Below are 11729 nucleotides of genomic sequence, written 5' to 3' on the forward strand. Positions count from 1 at the left end.
GCCAGCACTGCCCTACATCACCACTAACATCAATTCATCTTCTCGACAACTGCACACAATTTTCCACAGTAAGGAGCAATATTTTTGGGGACCAAATCCCATCATCACTATTAAAAAATATATGCTACGAAAATATTATAAAAATGTCAGATTACTTAGCACGGACCGATTTAAAGAAACTTATTTAACTAATTTACCATGACTTTACCTAGCTTGCCTGTAATTAATTCATAATTCTTTTTATAACAAACCAGAGAGCCGAAGGTCCTGGCAGCCAGTGCTCGTATTCTCGTGTTAAAATAATTATATTATTATACCACGTTTGTAAATAAATAAATAAATAAATAAAAAGAACTCGAACATACATTTCCTGCAACTTCAAATTCACAGTCTTTGTAAGAAATACAAGTTAAATATTTTTATTTTTATATTTTTCTATTGGGTATTCAAATAGGATTTTAAAAATAATAACAATAATTTACAAATCCATTAGCTCCTTATTATAAAAGATTTATCATACAACATTCGCAAAATTGGTGTCAAAAAAGAAGTCGGGCATCTGGCATTATTGCGATTATTTGGCACTTTAAATGGGGAATCAATCCCACAATTAATTTGCTCTCGTTAGAACAGTGCAAAGAAAGAACCAAACGTAATAAATTAAAATAAAATTTCAGCGCGTTTTATTTAAAAAACTCCAAATTTTAAACTTGGGTAGACAGCGGGGACAAAGCTCAATTGAAGTCAGAAATTTAATTATTAGTCATCATGGAAAGGGTAAAACCATTCTGGAAATAGCAGAAGTAGTCGATAGACCCCGACGTGATAAACCGTTTCAAAGAACCAAAATCCGTGGAAAATACGAAAAAATCGGGTCGACCAAAACTGTTTTCGGATGCAGATGAACGGTGGATGGTACAACAAATTGAGACAAATCCAAATTTAAGCGGTCCTAAGCTCACAACAGAAGACACCCAACACCTTAATGTTAACTGCAACCCCGCAAGTATACGTATAGTGTTGTGAAGGAATAATTATAATGGAAGAGTTGCACGAAAAAGAACCTTTCATCAACGAGATTAACCGACTCAAGAGAATAAAATTCGCAAAGTGTCATGGGGATAAGGATTTCGAGTTCTGGAAGCACTTTTTATTTGCAGATGAAAGCAAGTTTAACATAATGCGGGAGATGGACAATCATATGTGCGGAAAAGACCTGATGAAGAGTTGCTGGAAAAAAACTTACGTGCGACAGTTAAACATGGGGTCGGATTCGTAATGGTATGGGGTTGTATGTTCGTTGCTGGTACTGGAAATTTGTGCCTCATTGACGGCAATATGGATGACAAACAATACCTAACAATTATGAAAGAATATTTGGTCCAAAGTGCTGAAAAACTGGGAATTAAGGACAATTTGCAGTACTATCATGACAACCAACCCAAACATAAGGCACTTGATGTCCGTCTATGGCTTAGGTACAACTGCCCTAAAGTACTTGAAACACCTTCACAATCTCCCGACATCAACGTAATTGAACATCTGTGGGCTCATTTGGAAAACAAACAGAAAAAGCTTGTTACTAGAAACAAGAAAGACCTAGAAGATGCTATTAAAGAACAGTGGGGGCAAATATATCCTTTACCATCCAAGAAACTAGTCGAATCCATGCCGAGAAGACTGAATGCTGTGGGAAAAAATAGAGGCTTGCCTTCTAAACATTAATTATATTGTTTTTTTTTCCAAATATTATTTGCCTAACTCTACTTTATATAAATGTCCGAGGCCTTTTTTGTCATGTATTTTGCTAATTTTTTGTTGGTATTTTCTATGTACAAATTACTCGTTTTTGTAGTTTTGAAAAAATACGCTTGGAGAACGAAATCAAATGTGACACCTAAACGCATTAGATTTGTATTTTTATATATAGTTTTTGATTTAAAACCATATTACTTGGGTGTCCGAGTTCTTTATTGAGCCACTGTAGTTCCTTTCAAATGTTGGCCGCAACTGCGCCGTAATTCCGTAAACTTCAATTTTAATTAACTCGCTGGAGGACTACGGTCAGTATTTCGTGAATAACTTTAGTAACTTTCACTTCCAATGCCCCAGTCGAAGCTGGTTTATCCACAAAGCATTTAGACTTACCCTCACAAATTAAAGTCGAAAGTTGTGATACCACACGATTTTGGTGGCCAAGCGCAGTAAGCCCATTGTTTCACGGTCTGTATGGCAAGTAGCGCCGTCTTATTGTTGTGGGGATCTCGGGCTTCAACTGCCGGCATCAAAGAGTAATTTACTAAACGTAAAACGTCATGGCTGCTCTTGAATGACGTTGGGTTACTCTTCAGTACAAATATACCAAATTTGTTTATTGAGGTAAACATTAAGTCAAAAATGGGCCTCATCGCTCAACACCATAAGTTGATCTGAGCGATCGATAAAGACTTTTTACAGAGCGTCGATTTTTGTAATTTGTAAACGTTGCTAAGGCGGAAGTCTTTTCATAATGAAATGCCAATGAATACTGAAAAAATTATGTATTTAGTTTGACAGTAGTCACGGTGATCTGTCAAAAAAAAAACGCTATTGGAAAAAGTACCTCCAATTTGATCACATTTTATAAAGTTATATTAATTTCGGGTGTTTACTAGATTATAAGTGCTTGTTTGCCTTTACATCCAGATAAATGACAATTAAATATTAATTTAGGGAAAAGAAATCCATTATTTACCCATTTCTCGGCTGTAGTGATCGATATCTCGTAAAGTATCGATCAAACAATTTAGAAGTTTATTCAGGTTGTCAAGGTGGCATTTCACACTAAAAAATTCTTTGGAACAAACGCATTTGATTGTGAGTTACAGGGTGTTAACAATGGAAGCCAACATAGAGAAAATTCGATGCATTTTACATTTTGCAGCTATGAGTTTTTCTTTGATTAAAGCGAAGATGCAAGCCAGGCCGCTGAAATTGTGAATGGTGCCGAAACTGTAACTGCTAATTACGTGAAATTTTGGTTTCGTCGATTTTGTTCAAGCTTTTTTTGATGTTAAAAAAATTGTCGATAATGTCGATAAAATCAAAGTTGACCGTTATGTTAGTAATCGTAACATCGCCCAGGAGCTAAAGATCGACCATAAAACAGTTTGAAGCCATTTTCGAAAAAATTTTACCCAAAAATAATAGATTTCTTATGAGGTTATTTTTGAATATTTTTAAAACATTTATATTTAAAATTTTAAATATTAAAAACACAAATTCTTAGCTCTAAACTGGTATTAAAAATTTAAGGAATTTAATTGGAAATATAGAGTTTAGTTTAATATGAGAGATTTTATTGCCCTTCTACTTCGTAAAATTGGTACTTTTTTTGTTTTTTTTGGAGGGTGAGGTACGGTTCAAAATGCCCTCGCACTTACAGCGACTGTCGTCTATTGCGTCGTTTGGTGTAGCCACTAAAATGAACCCTCCTCTCCTTTTGGGCCAGCTTTCATGCTATCATCGCCAATCTGCTCCAAAAATTGGTACTGATGACGAAAACTTTGTGTCATTTCAAACACAATAACTCGACTGCATTAAGGGGTAACACCACTGTAGAAATTTCAAAAAATTGATTTTTTTTTTATAAGCTTAAAAAATTCTTTGAACCTTTTAAAATACAGAACAAAAGGTTTTATACGTTACCGAAGTCTATTTCATAAATATTTTAAGCTTTTAACCAAGCGTTAGTGACTGTTACCTAACGACTTCTCCAAATTTCCAAACTTTAAACGCGTTTTTCTCAAAACACGTTTTCTGAAATTGGCACGCAGCATAACTCAAACAATTTTAAATATTTGTAATCAGGTTTTTCACTACGTCTGTATAATAACCTTCTTAAGAGAAGAGCGTAGGGGATTTTCGATAGATTAATTTAAACGATTGTTATAATTATTTAAGTGCCGTTTTTTTAGTCCAAAATAGAGTTTTTTCCTTCAAATGCTTGCTAATTCCACAAAAATAAATAATTTTTAAATCCCCTACGTGTTTCTCTAGCTATTCTTATCTAGATTAAGAAAAAAAATGTTTCTTTGTTCCAGATTAAAATTTGCACCCTCTGTGCTGCGTGCCGCGGAGCTCCTTCAAGAGAAACCACGTTACAAAAATATCTCCAATGCCGCCATTTTGTAAAATTTTTCGATCAAACTTTGTAGTTTTGTATTTTAGTATATAAGTAATAACTTCCCAAATCAGAGTGATTGTTTCCCCTTTCAATGACAACCAGGTATAATAGCGAAATGAAAACCAGAAAATGTGGCGTTAATGCCATAAAATCAATTAATGAAAGCGCTATCGGAATCAACTTGCATTGATCGCTATTCACGTTGAACAGCACACAACTATAGGTGAAAATTTGCATATTAAATTGCAAAAAGTTATATTTTTCCATTGCACATATCCCTATACATATTTGCCAGTGGGTTATACTCATAAATGCGCGTTCGTTAGTGCCTGGTGCCTGGAACACCATTTACACACATCTACACAATCTGAGAATTTACGTACATTTGTATATACATACAGAGTGTCTAATAGAAGTGTGACCGGAAAAATTCAAACTTAGAGCTCCGTTATGAAAAAAATTTAAATGCTGCTAAGTAGGCGTATTCTTTTCGCAATACGCGTTGTGCAATTTGTTAGCTTTGCGAGATATTTAGAAAGCGTACTTTGCTTTCCAAAATGAGTTCTGCATATGAAAAACGATTTCAAGTGAAGTATTCGGTAGCCACCCTTTTTCCCGAATCCTATTTCATGAAATCCTTTTTCCCGACAACCGGTTTCCCGACATCTTTTTTCCCAAATCCAATCTCCCGACGAACGAATTCCAAAAAGAACAGGCGGATGTTGGAATTATAATAGCTAGATTTTGTTTGGGGCGATCTGTAAAAGCGGCACCAAAAATAAAAAAAAAATTGATTGAAGTCAAAAATCGCTGGTGGTCCATTGTTTTACAATAGGAAAAATACAAAAATTCTGGCACTGTTTCCTCATATCTAACGTTATTGGCGCCCAATATTGTTTGTTGATGGACTCCATTTTGATACTACGATTCACATATATTAATAAAATTCCTTTTACTATTTATTATTATTTTTTAATTGTCGGGACTTGCATTCTCCGGAAAAAAGTTGTCGGAAAATTAGATTCGGGAAAAATATCTGTCGGGATACAGGTTGTCCGGACACGAGTTGTCGCGAAATAGGATTCGGGAAAAGATACGAGAATCGAAGTATTCCTATATACACAGCCTAAAGTCCCAAAAATGTCCCATGCATCAACAAAATATTTGAAGAATTCGAAGACGTTCAAAAATAAATGGAACGGTATAAAAAATAAAAAAAAAATAAATAATTGGCGCGTACACTTCTGTTAGGTGTTTGGCCGAGCTCCTCCTCCTATTTGTGGTGTGCGTCTTGATGTTGTTCCACAAATGGAGGGGCCTACAGTTTCAAGCCGACTCCGAACGGCAGATATTTTTATGAGTAGTTTTTCATGGCAGAAATACACTCGGAGGTTTGCCATTGCCTGCCGAGGGGCGACCGCTATTAGAAAAATGTTTTTATTAATTTTGCTTTCACCGAGATTCGAACCAACGACCTCTCAGTGAATTCCGAATGGTGATCACGCACCAACCCATTCGGCTACGGCGGCCGCCCGATATACCGAAGTGAAAAACGTAGACAACTTCCCCGGACGAGACCCGAAAAAACCCCTCCAAAGCAAGATCAGATGATCAATGATTCGTTTGTGACAAAAACGCACTCATCTTTGCTTGAAGTTGAAGCAGTTTTAAGGAAAAGTGGTGTTGGTCTATCCAAAGCCACTACTCGAGGATGTTTACATGCAGAAAACCTCAAATTCTGGAGTACATATATTGACAGAATCGCTTCTCTCATTATCACATATTGAGAAAATACTTGCATGGGATTAGGCAAATTCAGCACGGAATTGGGCAAACGTAACATTCACGGATGAATTTTCCTTTTGGGCGAATAGTTACATATATCAGCCCTGGTGTGCTGCTGATAATCGACCACTTCAACGAACTGTTAAGGGGGTCTTCTGGTCTCCAGCGAAAAAAAAATCGATTTTTTTTTTTTGCATAATTTTGTTGTATGTGTATGCGAGAATACGCCACAGAAAGGATTTTTTGAAAATCGCATTTTTTCACATTTTTCTGGGCACCGAAGTGTACCCTCCTCCGGCCGTTTTATCATAAACTTTATCTTTAAACGCGTTTCCCCGAAAATCGTGTTTTTTAAGCATTTTCACACTTTTCATAGTAGTTATACTCCGATTTCAATGGTTTTGGTCTTAAAAGGTTCGGAAAACTTACCGCTAAGTTTCCCCGTGTACGATTTTTGAAATTTTTTTTCATTCCATTTTTATAACCTTTTAAAGTTCAAAAAATGAGCAAAAAAAAATTTTTTTTGCAAATTGTTGCATAACTTTTGAAAAAAATTAAAAAAAAAAAATCTGTCACGGGAAAACTTAACCAGGGCAACTCTGAAGACAGCGCATATCTAATTTTTGCTTTCTGATTACCCAGGTGGAAAAACCGTGACCAAAATGGAGACCCGTTTCGTTTGGAGGTGGACGACTTCAGCGCCATTTCAAGGTCGTGGGTGTTAATTTTTTTCAAAGTCAAAACCATTTTTTAAAAGCCAAGACATGTACCTTTAAAATAAAAAAAAATTTTTTTTTAAATATTCACAGGATTTGTCACAATCAATCCCCAAACAAAAAACCCTTCATTTCAGGGCCTCGAGACCAGAAGACCCCCTTAAACATCCAGTTAAGTTTCGCAGTTAAGCAGTCCCAAGCTTCTCCGAAAGAGCATTTGTATGTTTACTTGTGTTTATCGCCAATTTGAATGCATTTTTGATGACTAAAATTTACCAAAGCGCAAAAGTCAGTGGGTTCTCATGTTATCAGATGGTCTTTTAAGTGTTAATGAGAAAGGCTCTTTGAAAGCTATATGGCGAGGACGATTATTTAGTGGCTTCAGCTCTGGAAGTGATTGATGCCTTGCTGATGATGACAGAGGGAAGGAAGTAGCTGGTTTCTCTACGGTAGAAAGATTAAGTCGAGGTTTTCTTGGTCTTACCAGGCATTGCCACTTTATATGTGAAAGAAAAGTCGATTGGCGCTCATTTTTGAAGTCTGCCAAAATTTCTTAGGCATTCAAAATGCAATTTAAGAGGAACAGCGTAGGGCATTAATAAACTTAAGCAATATCTTCGTAATGTTTATGTGTAAAATTAGCATTGAAAAAGCAATAAATACATTTTATTAAATGCTGTTATTATTGAGTAATGAAACGAGCAACCGAAAAGGAAGCACTTTTCCATATTTGAATTTATTATTTGCAGTACTCTAAATCTTTTGTATTGAAATCTGTCGTTTTACGAATTAATGTTTTCTTTTTTCATTGCATTAATTTAAATTCTTTATCATCTACCAAGGCCTTTTCTTTCATAAAAGTTAATTGAGAATCGGTGCATAAACACAATGAGTACCATTTTCTTCCTTTTGATTGGCGCGGTAATTGCTTAAGCGATGTTGGACGAGATTAACCGATGACAAGTCCTTTCCTCGTCCTCTGCTACCGCTAGTTGGTACCACATCAAATACTTTCAGGGCTGGAGCATTTGCGTACATATATATGGTACTTATAGAAATCCTTTTGCTTCCATGAAATTTTGTTGAGCTTCACACAAAGCAACTTTGGTTGGGCGGTCATCTCTAATAGGATACCTTTGGGTTTCAGGACCTTTGTAGTTCCGCAGGTAAACTACGGTTAGCCTTGTCCCCTTTCAATTACTTTGTACTTAAGATCAAACTCGTCAGGTTCATCAAATTCGTGGAACTACACCATCGCCTAAAATTAAACTAAACGGCGTTCACCGTAGCCGAATGTGTTGGTGCGTGTCTACCATTTGGAAGTACGCAGGTTCAAGTCTCCGTGCATGGAACAGCGATTCATAGCGATCGCCCCTCGGCAGGCAATAGCAAAGCTTCGAGTGTATTTCTGCCATGAAAAAGTTCCTCATAAGCCGTTCGGAGTGGGCTTTAACCTGTAGGCCTCTCCATTTGTGAAACAACGTCAATAAGTACATCACAAATAGGAGCAGGAGCTCAGCCAAACACCTTACAGAAGTATACGTGCCAAATGATTACTTTTGTTTTAAACTATCGCCTAGATGGTAGTAAACAATGGCAGAGAAGGTGTTGCATAATTTCCTTCTTTAAATTATCTCCTACGTTGAAATGGCCTATACCAAAATAGATGGCTGCCCCAGAAAGGGGTCGGGTTAATTTCGCTGCCATTATTATATTGAAGTGAGTGTTGTTTCTATAGTCACTGAGAACGTAGATTTCATGAGTTGAAATGAAATTTACAGTAATCAAGTAAACCAAAACCAAATGGCATACGTACTTGTAGATGTTTGGAAGAGATATCTTCTCCAGCTCCATCGCATCTAGACTTATCTGTGTACAGACAAGTGGACCCATTCTACTTGTGTCTGCGTTCAATTTCCACTCATCTCTCGAGGAAAGTAGGGTTGGAAGGCAGTAGTTACTTACCATGCTAAGGTCAATGAGTTCGGTCATAGCACAATCGTGAGGATATGTCCATTATTTGCTGCAACCAAATGGCATCAACACAAGCAACTTTGTTTGCATAAAGGCCAGAAGGAAGTACATGAATTTAATAACTTTTGCATCGTTTTAGTGACTGTGGTTGTCATCGCATCTGTTGTTAGCATGGAAGATGTGCATGACATAAAAATGATGTGCTTTAAATTCCTTCTCCTGTTTTGGTTTAAGATTTACCAATCTTTGCTATTAATATGGCACTAAGCCGTTTTATATAAAAAAATCACTACAAAAAATCTTTCAGTGTAGCTGCCGCTGAATGCATTTCCTGCACAGTTTTGAAACCATCCGGCTGTAATTATGCTCAAACGAACACTGTAACATATTCCACGCATATGGACAGAACAATCTGGTGTTTGCGCAACCCGCATTGCTTCTGTACATTTGGGCTTTTTGAGTGGAACAACAAAAAAGAAAAAAATACAAGTACTTTATCTGAGTGATTTAAGTGTGAGTATTTTTGCGCGAGAGTAAATATGTATTTGTGACGATATTCGAGCAGATTAATGATTCGCAATTAATGAGCGCCAACTTTTTCCAATAATTATTTTGGATGAGCTTTTAAATGTTTTTACTATATACTATATAATTTTGCACAGCAAAAACACCAACCGCAGTCGAAAAAAATTGTGCATAAAGTGAAAGAAAAAAGCAAACCGCCAAACCAAGGTATGCAATACTTAAGAATAATTAGTAACTTTTTTAGTGATTCTGGCTCTATTTTTTTACTATTTGTTTAAATTGTTTAAGCTCTTGTCTAGGAACTATTGCAATAATGATGCTTTTTCTGCTTACTACCCTTGTAACTGTATTAAGATCTTCTACTTGCATGTACTTTGTATGTAAATATATGCCATTCGGAAGAGCCCGGGTTTGACACCCACTGCGACCAAATAATAGCGGTCGTTCCCTCGGCAGGCTATGGTAAACCTCCTAGTGTATTTCTGTCACGAATAAGCCTCTCATAAAAAATCATCTGCTCGACCAAACACCCAACAAAAGGTATATCAGCTTCCTATTGTATATTTATATTAGGGCGGGTAAATTTTTCCAACATCGTTCCAGCAGATTCGGATTCTAAATAAAACTAGAAGAAAAACTGTCCAGTAGAGCATAGCTCTAAAGTCAATTTCGAGCCATTTCGTATAAAATTTAAAATAAATTAAATAGTTTCAGCGAAGGTTAAGACGAAAGCTGAGGTCACACGTTAGATATTTACTTCAATAGTGTCATAATTAAAAAAAAAAATTGCTTAGATATGTAAGTATTCAAAAATGATCACCAGCTCTTCTTCTATGCTATGAAAAAAATTCATGGTGATCTATTAACAGTAACTTATTACATGAACATACCTCGGGAATCAAAAAGTTCCCGGAGGATATTCTGAAAATTAAATATACAAATTTATTCCTCAAAAGTGATATTATCTCCTTCAAAGTTCTTCCCATCAACTGCAACGTTCTTATGCCATTGTTTGATTCAGCTCTGGAAACATTTTTCGAGCTAATCAGAGTCATCAGAGTCATCTTGGATTGTTGCATTACTTGCTTTCGGCTGTTAAAACGCGTTCCCCGTAATGGTTTTTTGTCTTAAACAGAAAAAAATCGCAAGGAGCCATATCAGGTGAATTCGATGACTGTTGGATGGTATTGGTTTCGCTCTCAGTCGAAAAATCACGGATAATGATGGCATTGTGCGACGGTGCATTACCGTGGTGCAAAATCAATGAGTTGTTTTCTCACAAATCTCACAAATCACGTAAACGTCTCATAACGCCCATATAATAGTCCTGTACTAATAGTTCTAATGTAATAGAGAATTTTGAACACAAAACTAATTGAGGGCACATATCTTCGGTGGCATTATTATGTATGTATATAGGGACAACTGAAACCTTACGCCCAATCCCTAATTGAGCCGTACTAGTGCGGTTTCAGACCTGGCCGCATCACTGTCGACGAAATATTCATATTGCGCCAGATCCTTGAAAAGATCCATGAAGAGCAAGTTGACACGCGTCATCTATTCGTTAACTACAAGGCAGTCGGTATCCTGCTAAGCTGATACAGCTGTGCAGAATGACGTTGAGTGGCATAAAAAGCTCTGTCAAGATAGGAAAAAACTCCACCAAATCTTTTGATACAGTTTGAGATTTTTCACACAAGGTGACCCATTGTTATGCGATTTCCTCAACATTGTTATAGAGAGTGTGGTTCCCAGGACGGGGGTAGAATGAAGCGGAAAGTGTCCAGTTCCTTGCGTATGTTGATAACATTGACATCAGTGGTCATACCAAACGGGATGCCGACGTCGCTTTTACCGCTATTCAAAAAGGAGTCTGCACAATTGGGTCTGGCGGTAAGCGAGGGCAAAACCAAGTATATGCTAGCGTCCTGTATGGAATCGCTGCGTCTTGAGCGACAGATCGAAGTTAACAACTATAAATTCGATGCTGTCAAGGACTTCATATATTTTGGTTCCGCGATTACCAGCCTTGAAATAAAACGCACAATAGATACTACTTTGGGCTAAATGCTCTGAAGCCTTCGAATGAACCACGAGCTTTATGGAGATATTGACATAGTCAAACAAGTCACCCTGCAGGGACTAAGGTAGCTGGGTCATGTCGTCCATAAGGAAGGAACTTCTTCATTAAAGAAGGTGCTTAAGACGGTAATTGGCGGTCGACGGCGAAGAGGACAATCTCGTATCCAGTGGAAGGGCCAAATTGAAGATGACTTGGCTTTTCTTGGCTAAGAAACTGGAAAAAGTGTGCGGGAAAAGGGTCACCTGGCGAGGCATTATTCGGCAGGCTGTAACTCAGTAACCTGATGTTACGGTTAATTAAGTAAGTAAGCAGGGACACTATTGAAGTAAATGAGCGATATGCACATGAAATGCCCTGCAATGATGCAAATAATGTAAGTTCGTAAATCCAATAATTCACGTTTGTAATATCAGCCCAGATCCATGCATGAAACAGCAAAAAAAGATAGAAATATTTTTTTTAATAGCCCCTCGGTGGG

At 36.9% G+C, this 11729-nt stretch overlaps 1 protein-coding gene across 3 annotated transcripts in view; it reads left to right on the forward strand.

The window, feature by feature from the left end:
- The window catches only part of LOC129246242 (uncharacterized), a 116996-nt gene that overhangs the window by 15523 nt on the left and 89744 nt on the right, over window positions 1-11729 (forward strand). The gene's annotated exons all lie outside the window — the stretch shown is intronic.

Source organism: Anastrepha obliqua, chromosome 4 (genome assembly GCF_027943255.1).
Source record: "Anastrepha obliqua isolate idAnaObli1 chromosome 4, idAnaObli1_1.0, whole genome shotgun sequence".
Taxonomy (NCBI): domain Eukaryota; kingdom Metazoa; phylum Arthropoda; class Insecta; order Diptera; family Tephritidae; genus Anastrepha; species Anastrepha obliqua.